Genomic DNA, 25,697 nt, shown 5'->3' on the forward strand with positions numbered 1-25,697 from the left:
TTTTAATCCTTCACAAGTCATATAAATCAGAAAAGCACACATAAGGCTTTCATCAAAATAAAGAACTAGCTATCGTACTGAAATCACCTCAGCAACATTTATGGCACCAGTAAAACAAGTGAGAGGTGGGGGTCACTTCCACAAGCCAAATTAACCAAGAGATGGTATGGCACAGGCTGGTTGCTTTTGGTCAGCCACACCTCTGCCTACCACCGCAGTCCCAGCACTTAAAAGCCTGAAACACAAGAAAGCATCACGGAACTTGCAGCGCATGAGCCAGCCACCAGCAGCAAAAGGATGCAGAAGACAGGTCTGCGAACCCAACCGTTCTACCCAGGCTGTGGCCTGGCAGTGGCCAGCGTGCCACCCGGGTCCTCCACCTGGGGCCTCTTACCAGCTTGGTTTCGGGTGTGGAGTCATGTGCGACCAGCCACAACATGGATGGCAGCACCACCAGGAGGTGGGTTTGGGCCACGTTGCAGACTTCTGCTGCTGTTTCCTTCGCAGTTGCGCTGCCCCGCTTCCCTATGAAAAATATCAGCAGGTATGGGGTTTGTGACAGCCTTTTATAACCAGAGTACCACTCCAGGCAGGACCCTCCGGGTCTCTCTGTTAACTGGCATGACAAGATGACGTCCCTGCCTGGAAAAACGGCTCTCGTACACTGTGGGAAGGTGGAGGATGTACCAGAGCATGGCTGGGCAGCTTGATGGCTTCGTGGCATATTTAAGCACAACCACAACTAAGAGCAGGAAGGATGCAAGCAACAGCACTTAAGCCACACCTGCTGTAAGTTGGTCAAGTGGAAATACCCGGCCAAATAAAAAAAAACCCAACACATTACTGCATTTATTGTGCCGATGCGGAGAGAAAAAAAATCAGCACCCAGTGGTGTTTGGATTTGCGGACACCTTTAATTTTCTAGGTAAGGTGCATACTACTGTATAGCAAAGTTTAACTTCACTTACAATAGGAGTGCTTTCTCAAAAACCAGACCCCCTTTGCAGATGCAGATATCTCATGTGTAAAACACTGATCTAAAAGCTCCAGCAAGCCCACAAAGCTCAGAAAGTGAAGAGCCAGACTTGACTGTATCTTCTCACTGCGTTGCTGTGCCAGGGCAACCAGTCCCCAGCCTTCGGTGAAGCTGCTTCACCCTTGTGAAAGCAGAATCTCTGTCTCTCTACAGACAGACAGTATCCCAGGTGAAGCTCTACTGAGACCTAGTCATGTTGTCTATAAAATATTTTTTAAGATTTTCAAGGTAGGCAGAAGTCTAAAAAACCTACGGCGTAAGACTTCGCTAAGGAAAGCAACTGCCAGGTATTTGTATTTTAACCTGTCAGAAGTGCAAGGTTTTGTCCAGAGGGTTAGTTGGAGTTTTTTTCCATCTAATAGGTTGAGTTTCTGCTGTGAAAAGTGAAACTGCTGTTTTGAAGTCTGCTGACATTGCAGTAAAGCCCTTAGCTAAATCAAGGCTACAGGACACAGCTTTGAGGAACCCCAGACAATCCCACTGAAGCAACCATGGCTTTATAAAAGGAAATTAATTTTAGTAAGCCCGTTGCTCATCTCAAATTGCCAAAGCCTGTGAACCAATTAGAAGAGTGCTGCTTTAATGACCTGCGCAGGGATCACATTCGGTGAAGTTCAGAGACATACACAATGCTCTCAGGCCCTCTCTGTGGAGCATGTTGCTCCAGTGGCATGCTGGCTTTGCGACTCACAGGCAAAAAGCACTGTGGGGGTGTCACATCAGTATTTCAAAGTAGCAGTTATCTGGACAAATGCCCTGATCACAATGAAATGTTGTTGTGTTCCACGCAATCACTGGCACATGTGATCTTCAAACACTGTATTCTGAAGAGAAATTGATCTCGCTTCTCCAAAGACTTGCTAAACTAGTAGCCCTAGTGTACCCACATTTAATTTGTAGCACCTCTCAACAGTGATGGCTATTGCCTGTACTTTCCTGTCCGCCGTAACACCGAGTTACAGCCCAGCTCTACTCAAACGTGCAGCGGGACAGTCTGCTCTGCCGCTCAGTGTAAGGACATGCACAGAAGATACGTATGTATGTACGTACAGAAGATGAGGGGCACTCAGAGCATCTGAGAAGCCCATCTCTTCATCCGGCTCCTGGCCACAGCCACAGCCTTGTGACGAGCGGCCACAGGAGCTGCCTTTACCATCCCTTTCTTAGCAACTGTACATGGTGCTCCTGTGCTTTCTGAGAAGCCACCAGGCAGTCAACAATCATCGCTACTTTGGCTCCCTGACAGCAGATACAAGTACCCTCTGCGTTGTCTAGCCCTTCTGCAACCATACTCTTCCTCTCCGTCTGCACGTGCTTCCTCACAGCCTCCTCCCATCTTCTCCCACACCGTACCTTGCGCAGCCACCCACACACCCACCAGACACCCAGGCTGTGACCACACCAAGTCACCGACAGTGCACCCAGCAGCTGGGTCCGGGGACCTGCAAGGGCCACCCGTGCATCCCTCCACGTGCGCGTCCTCATCTCCTGCGCCGAGAAGCCCATGCTTGGCTGAGGGTGCACACTTCTACAGCCAGGACACGGCTGTGGCACACAGCCACACGGGAACTGGGACAAGCCTAGTCGCACTGACAATAAGTTTCCTTATTTAGCCTCTTCTAAGCATTTCTCCTCCCTGCCAGCTACAACCCTGCCTTGGGGCCCAGAGCAGTCATGGCTGCTTTCCCCCAACTCCTATACAAAGCACTTCTTTGCCACCAGAAATAGCAAAGTTCACCTACAGATGCTTATCCTGGTGGAAAGAAGGAGCCCCAGAAGAGTGAAAGCCGTGGTACACCCAAGTGAAGAAAACAGCATCGTGCAAGGAGGGACAGGCAGGGTTCTACGAGCAGGAAGCCAAGGCCGGTTTGAAACACGCAGGCGTGAGGTCTGCAGTGGAAGTGCCGGCAGGCTTCTCGGTCCCGGCAGCTCACCACAGGTGCACTGCAGCACCCTCTGCCCGCTCTCTGAACTGGGTTTTGCACAAGAGAGCCAAAGGGAGAGTCGGTGGAGCACGCACGCACGCACACACCCTATCTAAATGGCAAGTTCAGAGAGTGATGAAGAAAGGCAGCAGAGCTGCTCTTTCCACACTTACCAAGTGTCACAGTTTGGGAAAAACAGCTGGTGCCCCTGCACCTTTGGGATCACTGGATTCAGTAGCCCTCTGCCTGTCCCAACAGCTGTCAGCAATGCAAGGTCACACCAGTAAGCACAGGAGTTGCTCCACACTCAAAAGCCAAGCAAGCTGTCCCCCACAGCTTGGTTTCGCTCTGATTAAAGCAACGACAGCAGCATGAGACATGAGTTAATCTGCAGTGAGCTATCCTAAATAGTCGTAATTGCCAAGAGACTAAATCTTTGCTTTTCAAGAGATGAGTTCAGTTTAGTCTTCTCTCTCCTCCGAACCTGCAGCACGCTGCAGTGCACATAACAAGGTGGGCAGTGACAGTCACCAAAAGTAAATAAAAACAGCAGTCAGCTGCCACTTCAAACAGCAGCTGTCAGACCTGAGGGAATCCAGGAGTCGGTAACAAAGACAGCCTTTACACAGCAACTACCCATGTGGGTTTCTTTTATTACAGATTTAATTCAGGTCCTCCCTTTGGTGTTGCTCTTAACCTGTGCAGCTGTGCGCTGGGCATTGCACAAACATACCCTCTGTTGGTCTAGTCTGTGGCTGGTCTACTGTGCTGCTGAGAAAAAGCAGCAGCAGCATTACAGGGTGACAGACAACCCAGCTCTGAATCCAAAAGATGGGTACAAATTATGGGTAATTAATTAATGAAAACGAAGGCAGCAGCAGCTCTAGGCAATACAGAACGGTCAATTTTCCAGCTACAGCTACATTTAGCTTCTTACCCATATTCTTCCTGGTGAAGAATTTGTCTCAGCCTGACACGTCATATGGACTGAAGACTAAATATTTTAGTACTAAAACATTATTAATACCTAGATGAAGAACTAAGGTACTCTAATGGAAAGGTATACAAGCACTTTAGAACTGGTGATTTAGGAAAAGAAACCAAGTCGTTTCTTCACTGCATCAATTTTTACCTTACTGAAGTCAGTGAATTTAGTCATAACTAATAAATACTCACAGCTGGGTCCAGTCTAAGACTTCATGTTAGTATGGTTTATTACAGAGCAAGAGATGGGGCTGGGACAGTCTGTGGAACCACGTCTACCCTCTTCCCTCTGTCCCCTGCAAAAGAAGGCATGTCTTACCTTAAAACATTGTAACAGAAGTGCCAGTCCTCTGCTTTAGGCCTTTTCAAACTTCAGAAATAATGCAGAGGATTCAGTTCAATGCTTCAGCATTTGACAGCATGCTCAGAAACCTGAGAGTCATCCTACAAGAGGAGAAATGAAAAGCACCAATTAGTCATTGTGCATGTTGGGCAATATATCACATGCTTAAAACGGCTGATGCCTGGTAAAGCCATGGTGCTAAACAATAATGAAATTACCAGCAGTCACAAAAATGAAAGACTAAGTAATTTTTTGCGTCCATGCTAAAACGCACAAGCAGTACTTTGGTTACAGCACCCTGGAAAGAAAGCATGCATCTTGCAATAGACATGTCACTCTGCACTGTCTTCCCAATTTAAATTGTCTTTGTTCAAACAGCAGTCCATGTGAATGCACAGAAAGCAAGCTTCAGGCATGTCAGGATACACCAGCCATGCCAGCTACAGAAACACAACAGTAAGTGTTTAAGGAAAGGTAACCTGGTACTAGTTTGAACCGGGGAATGCAGCAGAATCCCATGTGAGCTAAGCAGGAGCACTATATAAGCCAGGATGCTGGCGTACATGGAAGACACATGGAAGCATTTTAGACTGCGGTAAAAGGAGAGACATCTACAGACTGTTTTGTCCCACTTCCCTCAACAGCTTTTTTTAAAAAAACTCATCTTGCAAGGACTGACACATACTCTCAACGCTTATGGAGCACAGACACTCCAGCTGCAGCTAAGTTCATGCCTGTACCCCTACAGCACGTAAGACAGCACTTTTCCTCCACAGCAATTCAGCTAAGGTGTTCTCTCACCAAGGTTCAGACACTTGCTTTTCAGTTCCAGCTCACTCGGCACGTTTCATCCCCCAAACGAGCAAACTTGCCGAAACCACAGGCGCACGGTGCCCCGCATGAAGACACCCCGCCTCACAGCCACTCACAGGCACCGTCCAAGTCAGCTGCGCCCGAAGCCTGTGCTGATGCTGAATAGCTGCACAACTACGCTGCCAGGATGTCCGACAGCCATGGAGGGATGGCATGGAAGAACAATTTATCTGTATCCATCACAGCTACTCAATAGATTTTGAAAATTGTTTTCAGGAAAAAGACACTTCTTATCATCCAGGTTTTAATTAAGTACTTCCCTTAAGCTTTGGTATGAAAACACATGGTGACCACTGTCCCGATCTGTAAAATTAGAGGTGTGGGTTTCATGGAGTACAAGGGAATCACACCAGGTAAGAATTACAGTTTTTATTATAAATTAATAACTAAACTGGCACTGAAAGCATATCACAGACCAATGTTCCTACATATATATATATATATATATATATATATATATAGTTTTAGTCCTACACTGTTTACAAATCCCTAAAACAGCCTCCTAAGGGCTAACTATCTTCATAAATTAAAATAACAAGTGTCATTTGAAGGGAAACAAGGAGGGGAGGAGGGATTAAGCAGGAGACCTTACACTCTGGGAAGATAAACCTTCAATGTAACATCTGTTACAAAACCATAAATCCAACAGCCCCAAGCTTAGGTGAGCTTTAAAATAGTATTCAGTGCTCTTCAGTTACCCCAAAGCAATGGGAATCAATTTCTGCTCCCCCTCTGTCTAACACTTCCCCAGTATGTTTAGTTACACTTTCAGCTATTTACGTAAAATATGAGCTTGTTTACACTGCATGTTAGCTATTCATGATACCCCAAAAATGCTTTTCTTTCATTTTAATGGAAGTGCATTCCAAAATGTTTACAAGTATCTCCATTTACACAATATTAAAATTTGTACTGCATTAGGAAACTTGATAGAAAACAAATTATATCCTTAGAGCTATATAGTCACAGATAGTGGGAAGTACCACAATGATAATATTTCTGTATAACCTCTTGTTCTACACTTCTGTGTAAAGTGTTACAACAGTTTCCTGTAAAAATTCTGAACATTTCAAGACTTCAGCATTTATCTTCAAGTTGTTCAGCCAATAGCTACACATTCTGGACCACCATTCAAGGACACCATGAAACTGGCTTTCAAACTCCAACCACCATACCCAGCATGCCATGTCCCCATGACACAGAGTCAAGGTCGTTCAAGTATTTCTCATGGGTTAATTTTGCTCCAGCAGATTTCACCTTTGCACGTTGTCCCACAGCTAGCATGAACCCTGTACCAGGTACTCTGTGTAACTCAGTTGAAGAGAGTGTTTATGCCCACACGTGATCCAGACCAGTTTGAAAGCACAGTAAGGGTGCAATACGAAAGGCCAGGACTAGTACACAGCTTGACCTCCAGGATGAACTAGTGACAACCTTGTGGGAGTTGCTCCTCTTTCTCAAAGAGGACTGAACAAAAGTCAGAAATCCTTCAGGAGCTAAGATTTATCACATACCTTACCATTTTCCACACCAGATGGAAAGAATGCTTCAGTGTTGCTTTTTACCTCAAACAAATCACAGCGTACATGCATACACAATCATCTCACTCCTACAAATCCAAGCCCAACCAAAACAAAAAACCATTACGCTGCACACCCAATTTTTCCCTTAAGGAGAGAACAAACCACACCTAACAGGTATTAACAAAAACATCAAACATCAGAAAACATTCTGATACAATGGGGAATTTAAAAACACATATGTGATACTGTAAGCAAAATTTGAATCTGTATAAAATGGATTTAGGTATCTCATACCAAAAAGTAACTGGTCTTCTAAATTGCCTCACAAATGGCAATCTAAATTCATTCCCAGGCAGAAAACTGATTCGGTGATTAGCACAGAGTGCTAAGTCGGAGCAAAGAAAAGCAGAAATGAAAAATAACATAGTAAAACAGTAAAGCAGAGATACTATATATACAAAGGGAGCACATTTGCTGATAAAGTAATTTTTACAGGAAGCTTTAACCTTGGTAACATTTTACATTTAAACAAAGCTTGCTATGCAACAGGTATTTCTTAAATTGCCAAATTTAAATTGTAAATTTCACCAATTTTACATGGAAGGTCTACGTACTTCACAGCGTAGTCTACCTTGACAAGCTCTCCACAGGCGGGTAACACATGTATTCCATCTTCTCCCCTTTTCCATTTTAATACTGTTCAACACTTCCTCCCACACACTCCTCCAAAACACGCACCTCCCTCCAGCAGACAACAGCCAGATTCACTTATCTAAACAGAAATTTATGCTGGTCTGAAAAAACACCAGCCCCCTCAACTGCAAGGACATGCCTGGATAACTTATTGAGATATGCCTCAGATGTTGCATCAAACACTTCAAAGTCAGTTAAAGATGCACCACATAGCACTAGAAGGGTAGGCGCATTCTTGCTGGGAAGGAGACACTATTTTAAAATAAAATTTAATTTGAAGATAACATTTCCCGTAGTAAAAACACTATATCCTGGTGAAGACGTTCTAAATTTTTGGACGGAAAGCCTTCAAGTAGTCAAAAGCAATATTCAGTCTTGGTACACCTAACTGGCATAAGTTCTTATAATTGCTAAAGGAAATAACTAAGCCTATGCCTGCATGGCTCAAAGCACCATACTAATTAACCCTGCAGAGACACTAATTAATCTGGGCAGGGTGCCACAGTAACATGACTACTCTCCTGCCTCCGGAGTCTCCCCATGCAGATGTATCGATGGATCTTGCCATTTGGTCACACCCCACCAAGCGGTCTCTTTCGCATGAAAGAGGTCTTACACCAAAGATGAACCCCCCCACCCCACAGAGAGATGCTTCCTCTCAGCAGCTGTCATACAGCTCTTTTTTATTTAAGCCTGTGACCTACAGTAGACAACACGGAGCTGTACATCGCACTAATGCTTAACAAACAGTAAAATAATCAGCTGGTACTACTGAGGATCCTAAGCTTGCTAGGAGGAGCAATGTGAGAGAGTGCATCTATGGACACTCTGCCTGGTCACAGAATCACAGAATGGTAGGGGTTGGAAGGGACCTCTGTGGGTCATCTAGTCCAACCCTCCTGCCAAAGCAGGGTCACCCAGAGCAGGCTGCACAGCACCGCGTCCAGGCGGGTCTTGAATATCTCCAGAGAAAGAGACTCCACCACCTCCCTGGGCAGCCTGTGCCAGTGCTCCATCACCCTCAGATGGAAGAAGCTCTTCCTTGTGTTCGGCTGGAACTTCCTTTGCTTCAGTTTGTGCCCGTTGCCCCTTGTCCTGTCACTGGGCACCACTGAAAAGAGTTTGGCCCCATCCTCCTGACACCCACCATTCAGATATTTATAAGCATTTATTAGGTCCCCTCACAGCCTTCTCTTCTTCAGGCTGAACAAGCCCAGCTCCGTCAGCCTCTCCTCGTAGGAGAGATGCTCCAGTCCCCTCACCATCCTCATAGCCCTCCGCTGGACTCTCTCCAGTAGCTCCTCATCTTTCTTGAACTGGGGAGCCCAGAACTGGACAGACTACTCCAGATGAGGCCTCACTAGGGCAGTGTAGAGGGGAAGGAGAACCTCCCTCGACATGCTGGCCACACTCCTTCTCTGGTCCCACCAGAGAAGGTCCAGGACACCATCTCAGAGGAGCTATGTGTAATGATTACGGTGATTGTCTGCCAATCACCTGCAGCAATTCACCCCACATTTTAATTTCTCAGGTATTCTTAAAACAGAGCAAGGAGACCCTGTAGTGAGTTAATGTTCACTAGTTAGTAGGTTCTAAATAGCAGATAATGGTGTGGTTGTTAGCACACTAAAAAAAGTTAAATTGCTGGCAAAGTCACTTTCCTTTCAACATTCTGGTGATAAAACTAGTCTTGGGCTAAGGCCAGAACACCTTATCTGCTGTACCTGATGCCACCTCTTGGTACAGAGACCAGCTCTTCATGTACTGCAAATGGACTTTGAGCTTCTTATGACTTGCTAAAACACATGCCATAAGGAATAATGTACTCAGCTGTAGCTTGAAGTGCCTATCCCAATAGGAACTGGTTTTTGAGCAGCCAGAGAGCAAGGGGGAAGGGGAACATGTGACATAAATACAACCTGCAGCACAGCATAGCCTCATAGCCTGCCCAACTCCATAGGATGGAAAGATGCAGAAGAGTCATTCACTAGGGCATAAACAAGCCGAAGCCAGGGAAAAGTGCCAACCAAAACAGCCAGTTCCTGAGTCTGAACACCCCCTGTCCAGTCCCCTCTTCCTCCTCCCCACCAATCCACATCTAAAGATGAGACATTTCCAAGACAATCCTGTTTGTACGGCCCCTCAAGAAACGCAGACCTTCTGCAAAGCACAGCCCATGCATTTATGCACGAGTTACTCTAGCAAGGGGACTCACGTTGCTAGTAAATGGGATACACCAGCTCAGCTAGAACTTGGCAGGCAAGGCTGGCTTCTCACGTTTCAGTTCATTTGCACAGGCAGAGGTCGCAGCGCAAGAAAGGGCGGCTTCACCTTGGCCCAGGGTTTGCACTACAGCGGTCAGAAACTTGTGGCAAAAGCACAGGGACAACTGCTAGCCTTGTATAAAGCAGGCTGCATTGAGACAGGAAGAAACCACGTTGAACAAGCATCATCAAAACCCTCTTGAGCCTTGAATGCTCTCATCAGAGCGGACAAGTACTAAGATAAGTCTGCCAGGTCCAGCAGGGATGAATACAAAGCCTACACTACTGTAAAAAGCATAACCACCACTAGTTTTCGAGAAACTAAACTGCATTTGATAAACAGGTGTTAGAGTAGCAGCTCTCACACTTAGACCCAAAGTACCTCAGCTCACGAAAAATGGAAAGGTGTCATAAAAGGCACATTTGCTACCCAATCGCTTTCAAAAACAGTCAGACTTTTTCACAGGCATGTGGTGCACATGTGAGTTTGAGACTGACTAATAAAAGTCTGTCTCCTTCAAAACATTTAGGGTTTGGGGCTTTTTTTGACCCAAAGGCTGAGTGTTTGTGAACTGTGCACAGTAAAACTGATAATCTAGGTAACCACTTCAGTCTCCAACCAACAAAAACTGGTCAAGATCATGACAAAATGGTAAAACCCAGCAAGCCATACAAACAGATGTGCTGAATCTTAACACCCTTAGCTGCCAAGTCAGGTGAAATTGATTCATCATCCACTGCACCCTAAGAGACCAGGTAACACGTGTCACCGGAAGGCAGCAAAATAATTCACTCTCTAAAACCGAAGTCTGGAGTTTCAGAAAGCGGGGATTCTTTATTGCAGCGCTGGGTGTGCAGGGGATAGCTCCGCCCAAATGTGCGTGCTGAAAAGACACAACTACTAGGTATTTATGCTATGTTAACATACATATTAATTAGATTTCTAAGAAATGCTTGTCATACTCATGGTTTTCCCGGGAACTCATTAGTATATGTTAATATTCTTCGTGCATGTCTGTGTGCGCCTCCGGGTGGTCATCAGGGGTCTTCAGATGAAGGCTCGTACTCTTCAGCACGGTGTCCGCTGGGTGACCTTTGCTTCTGCGCAAACTTAGGTCTAAGATCATGTATACGGCATCCTTCCACTTTGTTTTGTTCCGATCTTGTTGTCATCTTGGTGCTTCTTTATCTCTGTAGCTTCGTGCATCTATTCTCCCAAGGCTGAGCTGTTTGGAGTGAAATCGTTTGGGAGTCTCTTATCCTACAGCTGTCCCAATTATTCACTGAGATCCAAGACTTGCTTTCAATTAATCTGTTGTGCAATGATTCTGATGACCCAAAGTGATAACTTCTATCTACATCCGCTACGTCTGTTACATTTGCTACATTCACAGGTATCACATGTGCCATTGCCTCCTCCAGTACCTTCCCTGTAACGGACTCTGGAGTTCACCATGGGCTTTCTGAACGGAGATCTTTGCTTGGCAGGGCAAACAGTGCCGTGACACAACCACCACTGCAATGGAGATCTTCAGCTGGCAGACAGCAGTCTGAGATTTAACCCAGCATGGGCAAACTTCTGAAAAGAACCGGCACAAATATCCAGTCTAACAACTGAGGTTGCTGCCATAGTGCTTTCCTTTATCTCATCTGCAGGGAAATCACTACTCATGGACTTCATTACCCATAGATAGCAACTCATGTCCAGAGAGTAAGAGGGGGTGAAACCATCAGCACACCCAAGTTTTGTCTGTGGGGATTTTTTTTCACTTCTTTTTTGCATGTCCCCTTCTGCATGCAGAACTAACTCTTTGTTCTCTGTCTGTAAGACTAAGCTACCAAAACTTGGCCCAGATTTAAAAACATAATGCATTTCCTAGGGCTCTAAAGCAGGACAGGCTTTACAAGGCCAGTTTAGTTATTTGATGCTAGGAAAGGAATGGCAGGAGAAGGCGGTGTCACAACTGAAGCACTGGTGTAAAGTTACCTAAAAGTGGTTCAAGAAAGAAGGAAAACTGGGAAGACCCTCAGCTACAGATCATCTTCTTTTAACGTTTCTCAATACTCCAGTTATATTCTATACGACATCCTTCATCCAGTTCTATCCTTTGCTTGCTCATATTGCCACATCACGAAACACCTCTGACACACATGATGAATCTCTGCTTGCTTCCTTAACAAGAGCAGAGATTAGGGAAGGGCATGAAGGTCATCCTTTTGTCTTGCAGTGAAACGGAACTGGGAAGGTGGAGAATGAAACTGAAAGGGACCATAAAACACTATCTTGCTTGCCTGGTTCCGAGGTCAGATGTCCTCTCACCTGACTGTGGGACACCGGCATGGAGGCCCAGGCTGCTACTGGTGAAAGCCACCTGGTTACTCCTCTGATCCCATCCAAGCTGGGCAAGCAAAGGAAGGGAGGGGCCTGCTAGCTTTTAAAAGGAAGAAAACACAGAATCACAGAATCACACAATGGTAGGGGTTGGAAGAGACCTCTGTGGGTCATCTACTCCAACCCCCCTGCTGAAGCAGGGTCACCTACAGCAGGCTGCACAGGACCTTGTCCAGGCGGGTCTTGAATATCTCCAGAGAAGGAGACTCCACAACCTCCCTGGGCAGCCTGTTCCAGGGCTCCGTCACCCTCAGAGGGAAAAAGTTCTTCCTCATGTTCAGATGGAACTTCCTGTGCTTCAGGTTGTGCCCTTTGCCCCTTGTCCTGTTGCTGGGCTCTACTGAAAGGAGCTTGGCCCCATCCTCCTGACACCCACCCTTCAGATATTTATAAGTATATATTAGGTCCCCTCTCAGCCTTCTCTTCTTCAGGCTGAACAAGCCCAGCTCCCTCAGCCTCCCCTCCTAACACTTCACTAAGTAATCCTAACCTTCAAAATGAAGTTAAAGATACAGAGCTGGTTGCCATTACCTCCAAAAACAGCAGCTCAGAAACACTAATAACATTGATGGACCCAAAAAAATCTTAATTGCTGGATTTCAAATGACAAAAGCAACCCTCCGTAAAAACTCTGCTCTCTCTCTGTGCTATTTCCCCATCCTCACAGAAAATGAAAACATTCCCCAGCTGTCAAGCATCACTACATATCTTCATGGGTGTAACACAGCTATAGCTCACAGCAACGAAACAGGCAGTTGATCTGCTGTAGAATCACACCAAGAACCTGCATCTTCGGGAATCCATATCCCTCATGCATCCATCTCCGTATGTGGGCCTGGAGGCTGAAGTTCCCCTTACTCTGGGGACAGGCCACATCCCAAGCCTTCAAGTTGGCAGGAAAAAGACAACAGGAATCACATCCTCCTCTGGCACCATGGCAAACCTTGGACTAGGTCACTTGGCTTTGCAGCTCAGGCTTTCCATATGCATGGTGCCTAGCTGCCTTCAGGATTTTCAAACGGATCTTACCACCATCTCCCTAGTGATACTCCCGAGCTTACAGTCCTAAGTGATGGGATTCTTGGAAGGACTATGGTAGGCCAGCCTCCAAACTCCAGCACAGTTTGGGCATGACCCTCAACATCTACCAAACACTCCTGTAACAGTTCCAAGAAATTTCCGGTACTGAACCAAGACGAGAATAAGCCTCTGCCATATTTTCAGCCTAAAACTTTGAAAATGCAATAAATTCATGAACCCCAAGTTGCACAGTGCTACTGAGCAGTATGCTCTTCGTTACAGCAAGCTACAACAAGGACAATCCTCAAAAGTATAAACATTGTCAGGTATCATTGAGGGCTACTGTCGTGGCAATGCGGTTTCCCTTGTGCAAAAAGAAAAAAAAAAAAAGAAATATGACAGCTGTCTCATCAGATGTTCTGAACCAATGACTCGAACAAGAAAAGCTAAAAATAAATTCATTCTGAATTTAACTCCTGTGAAGCAAACTAATCCAGAACAACCACTGTATGTCCTTACACCTTCAAAAGCACCATGTTCTAGACATGGTGATTCATTTTGGAGAAGGGGTGGCAGACAAAAAACATGCATTTCCAAGGATTCAGTGACCAGGAAAATGAGTGAGACAGGTGGTGCTGGTCAGGATGTTCTTCTCTGTTGAAACTGTTATCACTGCTCGCATATGCAGCAATGGCACAGATTAGAAACTCCACAAAGGAAGGCATACACTAATGGCAATACGCCTGTCCCTTTAGCCGAAAGGTAAGTAGGGAGACTATCATTATAATAATAGTTCTATATATATACACACACTATCTACACACACGCACACTATACATATATATATACGTACACACACTCTGAATGCTGGATTTTCAGGCTCGAGCTCACAGACATTAAGGTTGTGATCTAACAACCTAATCTCTCTAAACTAAAGTGGGGGAAAACACACATGTGAACTATGTGATCTTCAACATGCACTTCCCTCGTAGAGCCAAAAGAATAATATAAAATTGCAAAGAATAATATAAAATTGCAAATCCCCTCTACGCACACAGTCCGTAAAACATGAAGGTCACAGAGCAAAGTGACCTCAACCAATTCCGCCTGAAAAGCTGCAGACTCTCGTTTGCAAGGGCAGCCAGCAGAAAGTGGGGGAGGGAGAGGACGGAGTGGAAAAGGAGATGAAAAAACCAGCTCAAGCTTTGCGACACTGCTTTATCGTGTCCGTGAGAAGGCTCAGCGTGCTTGCAGGTACTCAGGGTCACAGCGGATGAAAAATCGCCGAATTAATCGTCGTCCCGCCACAGCTTCTGCCTCGCAGGCTCTGCTTTGCCAGGGACTATCCGGGTTGTTGCAGCAGTTTGCCAACTGTTTGTCCACCAGAAAGATACTGACGGGGGGATTTCACACACACATGCACGCATACACACTCTCTGTAACAATTCCCCGACATGAAGTACTGCCATTCAAAAACAAACCGCCACTTCAAGCCACACGTACTCTCCCATTTAGATATATGTTAAATAGCCCACTAGATTGTAACACCAAAACCTACTCAGTGACACAAACTAGATCAGATTTGACTATTTCATGAAAAAGGAAAAAAATAGACTAAACTTACAGGGCTGTTAGTCCACCGTTTCTCTCTAGCACACCGTACATCATTGAACTGCAATGCCTGAAACAGTAACTTGACCTCTCTGGGAAGGTGGGCGGTATTATACAAGCTGAAACATTAGAAACATGCATAATTACGCTGGGTGTTTGCCACACATTCTTTCATCCGTGAACACGTATGAATGGAAAAGTCACACTGACACTCCAGGCTTAGATTATGTCCAAACTATCAATTAAGAAGACTTTTTCACGAGGCCCTGAGAGAACAAAATTTTTTAGGGAAGGAGAAATTTTCTTCGGACTTCAGCTGTGCATGTGTTACAAGGACACAATCACAGTGCTGCCAGCTCAGAGCCGAGACAACAGCCGCTACGCCAAGGATTTTCAGCTTTCTTCCCCACCGCTGACGACACAGTTCCCCTCCAGTCGATGCACCCATTCACTCAGCACTTCTGAGGATGCCTGCCAGGCCACCAGACACACGCCATCACTAATCATCCACCCATTCCTGCACGGTGACCCCTCTCTTTTACACACCCATGCGGTGCCTGCCTGCTCCTCCGCACAACCACACACCCCCATCGGACCAAGGACCTTCAGCCAGCCATCCCTAGGGCTGGTTGGGCTGAAAACACCTAGGACGAATGGGGCAGATGAATGAAGAGAAGAGACCATGCTTGCTCCTAGCTACACCGGCAACCACAGCTCTCATCACAGCTGCGAACGCTTAGTGCAATACCCCCTTCACACCACGCACACAGAGTGCCCTCTGCATGTAGCCTTCTTTTCCCTTCAAGGAAAGCAGCATCCACCTTTTGAGTTTTGGGTGGCAGAACCAGAAGACAAATACCACCAGCCAATGTTCACAGACGCAGCCTGGTGAAATACACAACACTTTAACAACTTTTAACGCTGTAAGACAACACAAAATGCAATGTTCTCTTGACAGGCAGAAAATGCAGTTCCCAAACACAGAAGAACTGTGCACACATGTCTAACTACAGTCTTCTCCTGTTACATGAGGTTCTACTATTCCTCAAACTCGAGACCTTGCCACACTCCTGACCATGTGAGATGCAGTAACACCTATAGCTGCTGTGATCCCGGTTGCCCCTCAACTTACTTTGATACGGACATTCACATGTTGCTGTTCTGCGCAACTACCTTGCCTGTCCCCTTTACACAATTAAACGCTTCCAGTGTTCTTAATTCAGCCCATTTCATCCCTGGTGCTTGCCACAAATAGATGTGGAATACACGGTATTTATTTCAGCTAATTCCCCATGTATGTATTAGGGACAATGCATGCATCTGGAATACTGTTCTAGCAGGGACACATGAATAATTCTAAAATAATTCTTCTGTTTTGTACTTCAAGCAGCCCAGCTCCCCGTCTCTTCCCCTTCTCATTCTACACTTCCAAAACCTTTGAAGATTGTAACAATGCATAGAGTGAAGTATCTCTCGATACACGTAAGTCAGATTTTGCAGTTTCTAGGATCTGCGTTTCCCCTTTATGCAGGATAACCATATATGACAGGAAACATGCGTCGCCACAATGACCATACAGAAAGAAAGTAAAAACTTACGAGCAAATTTTTTCCACATGTGGCTGAAGTCTCAGGATATGAAAATTCGTCAGTGCCAAGTTATTAAGACAATAAAAGCAGAACTTGCAGGAGCTTTTTCATCTGTTAGTTTTAAACCTGCTTTTGCAAACAGTGGTTTATTCAGAGGTTAAACCCTCTTAGACACTTGAAAACTTCAGGCAGCTGTATTTTGAAGTTTCTCTCCCTCTTCCATACAACATAAAAATCAATTAAAAGACAACAGAGCAACCTTCTTAAGACTTACCTAAAGTATCTATTCAAAATGACTGAGCTATGTCATGAAAATGCTTTAAGTCAAACAGAAGTGGTTTGTGGTGAAAAGGGAGGAAAATGGATGTGCATTTCAGCACAGAAACTGCTACAAAGATCTGAGTCTGAATCAAATCCTGGTTGGAATCATTTAATTGCCACTATGTAAGTGCAGGAATTTCTCAAGTCTTTTTCAGTATTTGCTTTTCCAGTAAACGCAAGAGCAGGGAAAAGTCAACACTATAGTTTTAAGATTCCAATTTAGAAGCGGTTTGATAACAACCTTCCCCAAGCCATCCTCCTGGGAAAGAGTTGTTAGAGCACAGAGCTAATTAGGGCTTGTCAGTTAAGCTTCTTCTCCTGCTTTGTTCGGTAAGCCTAGACAAATAGCTTATCCATGGATAGACCTGGAGGCCTTTCACAAATATTTTGTATTCCACTGCAAGCTTAGGCACATTACATAAACATCTGGACTACCCACTAGAAATGCGAACACCTCCCCCTCTGCCCTGCAGTGCGTGTCTTCATGACACTGTTTCATCAACAGTGATAGAAAGAAAACAGTATTATAGAGGGCTTCCACCCCCAAAAATGTTGTAATCTATAGCTTGTCTATACATACATGATGGTTTGGGGGCAAAGGGAGGGGGGACATTCAGGTGCATAAACAAGTTTTCCAGCCTCCTTATCAGCGCTTAACTTCTGAGAGAAAGAAAGAGTCTTGTATCACTATTAATAAGAGACTGTTTCCAAAAGGGCTGGAGACTACACTGCTCTGGGGGGGTAACAGCAGTGAGAATCAGGTATGTTCATCTTTCCCCTGGAGCTGCAGTCCTGCAGTTCAGTTTGGAAGTGCTCTGAGCATCCAGAACCCAAGACAACGCCAAGACATCCCGGTGTACTCTGATGCCACCACAGACCAAAAGCACAGAGAAAACCACAGACACTGTAGGAAACATCTGCAAAAGCTCCCAGCTGTGTTGACCATGCCAGGGCCCATAATTAAGAAGCCAGTTGCTCATAATGCAGCAGATACTTTGATACCACATTTCACAGCATAGCTGGATTGGAGCCAGGGAGCTACTTGCTGCGTGAGCCAAGCTATAAGGAGGGAAAGGCCCACAGTTGTCTCTGGGATGCTTTCCCCAAAGTCCTAAAACACCAACACCAGCGCCTTCAGCTTAGACTGCAAGGATGCCTGCAGAATTGCATCTAACAAGTCTAACCACTGGGCAATTTTTTTTGTGTTTATTTTTTCGAACCTTACTGTACATTATAGCAACTGCATAATAGGTGCAGCTTAGTTACCTCAACACATCCCCTTCACAAAACCGGGGAAGCAAAGTCTCCCTCATCACTGGTACTCCACAGGAGAGCACTGAAAGCTCCTGGTGAGACAAAGGCAGTAGCAGACAACCAATGTGATAAACTACCATTCACATTTTATTCTAATGAGTAATAATTACGTGGTTTAAAAATACACAAAATCCATGCATATGTTAAACATGAAAGAAACTGTTCTCAAGAGCTGGATGCTCTGAGATCACATTTCAAAGCAATGTGGTATCATTCTGTTAATCTTTTGGGAAAAGCAGCACGGATATTCTGCTTCGGTGTGATTAACGCAGGAATTCCAGCCCCTCCATTGTGACCTTCCACAGAAACCTCAGGGGTCAAGAGTAGCAGCTTGCATGTGTAGTGCTACAATGCTAATATATCTGTACTATCAACAAAAGGCTTTTCTAACAATGGGACCAACAAGATTTCGGGGGAGGAAAGGGAAGATCTATCCACACACTCTCAGACTGCCACGAAACAGCTTCTACACAACCGTAAGTGAAAAGATGTTCTTCTAAAGGTAGTTGCAGAAATTTAATTTTTGCTATGCAGTCACAAAGAAGTTTCCCGATTTACTTCTAAGTTTTATTCTTAACAAATAACATACCCTGTTAAAACAGTAACAAATAAAAGACTGCTTTGTTAGGGCAATGGCTAACAAACAAAACGAAGGCGAGAGAAGGGCTACTTCTTGCTCTGACAGCGAAGCACTCGGCAGAGAGCGGGAGGGTTTGGGGAAAACGTGCTGGGTTTTTTTTTCCCCTTGAGCCACATCACAGCAAATCCTCGGTGAAACCTGACGAGCACAAGCAAACCTGCAGCAACAACGCAGGTTCCTGCCGTTCACACAGACGTGGCCATGCCCTCCTCCCCAGCAGAGTGACCGACGCGGACTGCTCCAGGGGAAGGGAGCAACGTGGACAGGCGAGGAGGCAACGACAGCCGTCCTGCTCTGCAAAGGCCCTGGGCTCCAGAACAGCTGGTGAGAATTTAAACTGGACCCTCTGCTCGGCATAAATAGCCTCAGGGTGGCCAGCATCAAGCCACAAAAAGAGATGATCAGATGAGCTTTTTCTCCTCATTCTTACCCTTTGCAATCTGATAAGATTGAAAGAGGACACCAGCTAGCAAGAAGGCTGCTAATTAATTCCTCCTCACCCAGGCACTGCAAAGCTTCTAGCTGCAAAGTACCTGCTTATCTAGGCACTGAACTTTAAGAAAGAGGCTTGATTCGTTCTGAAAAATGCTGTTGAAGAGATGCAATCGTCTCACAAGATCAGTTGGTAATATTTTCCCTATCAGAAACGAGAAAATATGAAAGAAAAGCAGCATCGCTCTTGCCTACATTATTTTAAGCTTGGTTAATTTTCAGAGCACCAACTTACGTTGCACAGCGATTTTGATGAAAGGTCAGCACGCCACAGGCATAGATGCTTTCAAAAGGGTAACTTATTACATGAGGAGGAGTCCTCACATCACCTCTCAGGTGAACAAGTTTCCATGAAATAAACCACTATTTCTGAGTAAGTTGCAGCAGGGTGGAAATGTCTTGCCGAAAGGGCAGGACCAGAACGCAGACTGCAGGTGACATGCCAGTGACATGCCACGACACAAGCAGCTAAAGCACTTTAAAGCTAAGGAAGCAGGACTCTGTTGTCTTAGGTGCTCGGTTAACCTGCATCAAAGGCTATAAAAAGTTCTTTGGAAATAGCACTAAGACAAAAGATGAGTCAGACAAAGAATAATGGAAAAACACCAATGGACCCCACAGAGATTCCAGCACCCTTTTAACACGGAGGATCTCAAGCTTTCTGCGACCAGCAATACTTTGTTCACCTAGCAAGGCTTCTCTGCTTGTACTATCACAGTACAAACACGAGAAGTCCCAACACCAAGAGTTAAACTCCTGGCTGTCAGCAGGCAGATGCAGCAGAGTATCATCACACCTGCCGCTCAGCTGTAGCCTTTTGCAGTGCCAAAGGGACATCACAATCATTAAAACTCTGAAGAACAAATCTACCTGCAAGCACAAAGACTCAGTAATCCAAACAACTTTCATCCTTCTCACTCTATTTATGACTGTGATGTCCCTCATTTCAGCTAGGAAAGCGTGAAGTTATTTAAATTACTATTTGGGGTTTTTTGATGAGGCAGGACAACCTACAGACTTGTGCAACACCCAGAGTACCTCTCCTCTCATCAACCTTTTCCAGTTATGTTTAAATGTTCCTGTTGTCCCAGCACTTACTCCCAGTACCTTTTCTCTTCACTACTGCTTCTATCCAGGGCAAAGTGGAGAAGCACCAAGACCACCTCTTCATACTGCACAGCTACAAGCGGGCAACTGGCCAACTGGCCAAACACAGGCAATGGAAAGGTTGGTTTTTTTTTTTACTGTGTTACCACCTCCTGGGGACACAGAGTGCATGCTGAATGCACAGCAGACGTGCAGCCTAGCCAGCTGTGTTTTCTCACACCAATTTCTCATCCTTTTGTCCCCATCCTGAAACTGCTTTTCTTTCTACCCACACAGCAATCTCAGCCACATATTTTCCCCTGATAAAAAGGATTATAGTTTCTGGCCTTACCACAGCCCACAGACTTCACTGAAATCTGAGAAGCAAGAATGTTTTATTTGGTTTGAATCTGAAGACACCTGCAGTTCAATCTCAGGTGTGCAATTCAGAGCCAGCAGCAGCAGAACTGAAACGTCAAGGACCAGATACTTTCTTAAACATACCAGGTTTTGCTCTGGGCAAACAATGGGAATACTGTTTTGTTTTTTTTCTTTATAAATCAGAAATCCTCTACTGTAGGATGTACCACTGTAGGTTAATCAGTTGCCGTGTAGCAGCTCCTCTCTGATGAAGTGACTGGTTTCAGTCCCTTCTTTGGGCAGGTAACCTGGAAGGGGTTGGCCAGAGGGCCCTGAAGATGCAGATAGGCTGAATCAGGAATGCCAGTGGCCAGAACCCAGGCTGGGTAAGCAGAATAACAAACCTGTCCTCTGGGCCATTACTGAGCATTTCACACTAATGCTATCAGATCTGAAGAACTTCCCTACTTGGAATAAACACACTTGTGCACATTCCTTCCTTTTATACTGTGTACATCTCTACTTGGCCTTGAAAGCTGTTGCAGGATGACTCAGTGTTACTGATTAACAGCTCCCTTCAAATCTTTTCTGTGTGCCTCAATCCAGCTCTACTCAGTCAGGCATCCTGACACCATCCTTTTCTTACGACTTTGCCCTCAGGTGTACCAGACAAATACCAACTTAAGAGCCAACTTTCCCACTCTCCAGAGCACAAACCCCACCTGCTTGCAACGATGCAGTCAAGCAGCACAAGCCTTTCACAGCCCCAAAGGCTCCGCGGGCAGCAGGGCAGGGCTGTGGTCTTGCCGCCATCCCAGATCTCCATGCACGAAGAGACTAAGCTGCAAGTCAAGAAGAGTTGTCCTGTCAAGGGAAGGCTCTGCCCGCTCAGGTACCTGCGGATACCTGACAGATACTGGCAGATGGTAGATGGCTGGACCACCATGCAGTATATCACCCATTCGCTTCTGGAGAGCAGGGCCTGGTCCTCCTGCTCAGAAAGGGGGAGGGTGTGTGTGCAGGGGAGGGGAGTTACTTTAGGGTGACTTGACAAACACAGTGCTTCAAATCAGAGACCAGGGGAAAAACAAGGTGCTTCAGTTTTCAGTGTATTTCAACAAATGAAATGTATTTTTAAAAGAAAAAAACCCATGCTTTTGCTACATATTGAAGACAAGGTGTCAGTCCTTTACAAACACTGGGACTGCTCTCTTGAATAGTCATCCTGAGCTATGTTCTGGCATGGACAGAACTACACTCTACACTGCCCTAGTGAGGACTCATCTGGAGTACTCTGTCCAGTTCTGGGCTCCCCAGTTCAAGAAAGATGAGGAGCTACTGGAGAGAGTCCAGCGGAGGGCTACGAGGATGATGAGGGGACTGGAACATCTCTCCTACGAGGAGAGGCTGAGGGAGCTGGGCTTGTTCAGCCTGAGGAAGAGAAGGCTGTGAGGGAACCTAATATATACTTACAAATATCTGAAGGGTGGGTGTCAGGAGGATGGGGGCAAACTCTTTTCAGTGGTGCCCAGTGACAGGACAAGGGGCAACGGGCACAAACTGAAGCACAGGAAGTTCCGTCTGAACATGAGGAAGAACTTCTTCCCTCTGAGGGTGACGGAGCACTGGCACAGGCTGCCCAGGGAGGTTCTGGAGTCTCCTTCTCTGGAGATATCCAAGACCCGCCTGGACAAGGTCCTCTACAGCCTACTGTAGGTGACCCTGCTTCGTCAGGAGGGTTGGACTAGATGACCCACAGAGGTCCCTTCCAACCCCTACCATTCTGTGATTCTATGGACAAAAGGCAGCACCCCCGGCAAGCTTAGCTGTAACAGCTGCTGAAAGGTGATGTTATCCAGCCCGTATCTCAATGTCTTCCACCCTGACACCCCCTCCCACAAACACACCTTCCCCCCAGGCACCAACAGGACCTCACTCAGCCTGGTTCCCTCACAGCGCGCAGCCTCTAGCTGAAGACCACCTCCATTGAAGACCATCTTCACCAGAACTCAGGCACGCACGCACCTGCCCCTGCAGCAACACCCAACCTGCTGCCCACGTAAAGAGGCAATCCCGAGCACAGGATCTCACACCTTCTCTCGCTTTTCTTCCACAGCGTGGTATTTCCAATAAACCTTACAAACACGCACACCGAGGCTATGCACACTGCAAAGTCCTGCTGAGGGGTCTTACCCTATCTGCCTTGCGCAACGAGTGCTCTGAAGCCCTGCTGTTGGCACAAGCCCCGAGAGCAGTGCAGGGGGTAAAGCCACATCTTCAAGCCTCACAAAGCCTCCAAAGGCCGAGGCAGTGCCAGCTGACATGCAACTGCCTTTCAGAAACGGAGGCAGAAGATGAGGCAAAGAGGCAAGACCTCCAACAGTTCATGCAGGCTGCTCCATGAAATTACTTGTGCCAACCCCCGCGTGATTTGGGTGACAGCCAGAAATCACTCCTGTGTCAGGAGCACTAGTAGTCCCTATAAATACCAGACAATATTTACATCTGTGTCAAACCCATGGTTTGGCAAAAAACAGTTAATTCACCCAAGAGCACTTTGATCCTCTAACAAATCATTTCCTGATTCAAGTTGAAACAACACAAAGGACTTTGGACACCAACCAGCTGTCGCCCTTGTGTTGTGAGCTGGCACTAAATCCCACAGAGCCAGAGAGGAAAGATTTAGGTGGCAGGAGGGGAGCAAATGGTCCATTTGCATTCACAGCATGTGAGAAGTTCCTTCTGGAGAAGTGACTCCTCCTCTTGCTACCTATCTGACGCAAGCTGGCAGAACAGGGGTCCATCAAAACTCACAAACAGGAAAGCAGCTGCAGGACACTTCGACAGCACTGAAGTACCGCAGAACCTGTTGGACGTGCTACAGCCAGGGGGGTGAGAGAAGATGCTTTTCCTCTGCTTTGCTCTCCAAAGGATGATAGGCACTCACAGATCTCCAAAAGCAATGACCCCTTTGTGACCTTCGGGCCTGAGCTGAGTGAGAGAAAGAAGTAGTAAGCTTAACAAAGACCTGAGACAGCAGCTGGGAAAAGTGAAGGCAGAGCTGACGCTTAATAGCCAGCTCCTTTTGTCCTATTTAAAATGAAGCATTCGCACACTTACTCACAACCAGAGAAACCCCCCCCAAAAAAAACTGATGCTAGCAAACTGCTTTCAACATCCTCCCTCACATATTATCTCAGTACAGATATATTAATATTTTCCTGTGTTTCTAACTAGCAAATACAGCACTCGACAATTAAAAAGAAATGCAGCTCGGGGGGAAGCGGATTAGAAGCATAACTTGCTACATAGTTCTGGCATGATGAACTCTTAATTAAAAAAAAAAAATTATTAATTCAAGGTGTTGAAAGAAACAGTCCACAAAACTAAGTCGTTTCTTCCAGTTTCCATCCTCATTTTAACTGATTTGTTTTATTACCAGACTTTGAGAAATTGATTCTACAATCTTGTGGAATGAACAGGCCATAACACACAGGTCAAAAAGAAATTACCAACTAGTCCTTGAGATGCTCTTGATGTTTATTAACTTATTTTTACTATAGGTGGCATAGATCTGAACTCCTGAAACAACTTCTTCTGACGGACTTGTTACTCTTCTATTATTTCTCATTTAAACGATTTTGGTGACTCACAGATGTGCTGCTTGACCTGCCACCTGCCTATTCCCAACCTGACCGGTGTCTTCGAAGTTAGCAGCACAAAGGGATCAACCTGATAAACCCATGTCTGGCTCTTTGAACTGCCTAACGCCAGATCCAGAGCCGACATTACTCCAAATCTCTCATGGGGCTCTGTTGTGATGCAAATAACATACAATCCCCAGACACAAAAACAGTCATTAAACTGGAATTAGGAGTTATAAGTAACAAGCAACTTGAAGGAAAAAATCAGGGTTAAGAGGAACACCCAAGAAAGATGTACAAAGAAGAAAGTCCGAAATGGCTGTTCACCATTAGACTCCAGCAAACGCAAGCAAACACAGGTACAAGGATGGGCAGCCAGCCCCGCCGTCTCAGCCCGCTTTCCTTCCCCAGCACAAAGCGTGCACCCAGGCCACCCTTCCTTCTCCTGCCATGACTCTCGATGGACTTCGCCATCCATCCCTGCCCATGGGCCGGGAGCACGGGCAGCATTTTCACTTTGCAGCCTCCTGCTCACCCCACCAGCCACATTTCTGTGATGGTGTAACAACAAGGGTGGACAAGGGAAAACCAATGGACATCATCTATCTGGATTTTGGTAAAGCCTTTGACACGGTCCCCCACAACATCCTTCTCTCTAAATTGGAGAGCCATGGATTTGATGGGTGGGCTGTTCGGTGGATAAGGAATTGGTTGGATGGTCGCAGCCAAAGGGTAGTGGTCAAGGGCTCAATGTCCGGATGGAGACCAGTGACGAGTGGAGTCCCTCAGGCATCCATACTGGGACCGGTGCTGTTCAATATATTTATCAATGACACAGACAGCGACATCGAGTGTACCCTCAGCAAGTTTGCAGATGACACCAAGCTGAGTGATACGGTTGAGACAGCAGGACGGGATGCCGTCCAGAGGGACCTGGACAAGCTGGAGAGGTGGGCCTGTGTGAACCTCATGAGGTTCAACAAGGCCAAGTGCAAGGTCCTACAGCTGGGTTGGGGTAATCCCCGGTACCAATACAGGCTGGGGGATGAAAGGATCGAGAGCAGCTCTGCTGAGAGGGACATGGGGGTACTGATAGACGAAAGGCTGGACATGAGCCGGCAATGTGCGCTGGCAGCCCAGAGGGCCAACTGTGTCCTGGGCTGCATCAGGAGAAGCGTGGCCAGCAGGTCGAGGGAGGTGATTCTGCCCCTCTACTCTGCTCTGGTGAGACCTCACCTGGAGTCCTGCTTTCAGCTCTGGAGCCCTCAGCACAAGAAGGACATGGAACTGTTGGAGCAGGTCCAAAGGAGGGCTACAAAAATGATCCGAGGGCTGGAGCACCTCTCCTATGAGGACAGGCTGAGAGAGTTGGGCTTGTTCAGCCTGGAGAAGAGAAGGCTGTGGGGAGACCTGATTGCAGCCTTTCAGTACTTAAAGGGAGCCTATAGGAAAGATGGGGACAATCTGTTTAGTAGAGACAGCAGTGACAGGATGAGGGGTAATGGTTTTAAACTAAAACAGGGTAGGTTTAGGCTGGATATAAGGAAGAAATTCTTTACAATGAGGGTGGTAAACCACTGGAACGGG

General features: G+C 46.1%; 1 protein-coding gene across 2 annotated transcripts in view; it reads right to left on the reverse strand.

Moving 5' to 3' along the window:
• KANK1 (KN motif and ankyrin repeat domains 1) overlaps positions 1 to 25,697 on the reverse strand; it is a 135,946-nt gene that overhangs the window by 95,904 nt on the left and 14,345 nt on the right. For both annotated transcript variants that reach the window (XM_075410808.1, XM_075410806.1), the window contains exon 2: positions 4,265 to 4,389. The gene's annotated coding sequence lies outside the window, so the exon portion shown is untranslated. The remainder of the gene's footprint in view (positions 1 to 4,264; positions 4,390 to 25,697) is intronic.

Source organism: Opisthocomus hoazin, chromosome Z, assembly GCF_030867145.1.
Source record: "Opisthocomus hoazin isolate bOpiHoa1 chromosome Z, bOpiHoa1.hap1, whole genome shotgun sequence".
NCBI classification, from domain to species: Eukaryota; Metazoa; Chordata; class Aves; order Opisthocomiformes; family Opisthocomidae; genus Opisthocomus; species Opisthocomus hoazin.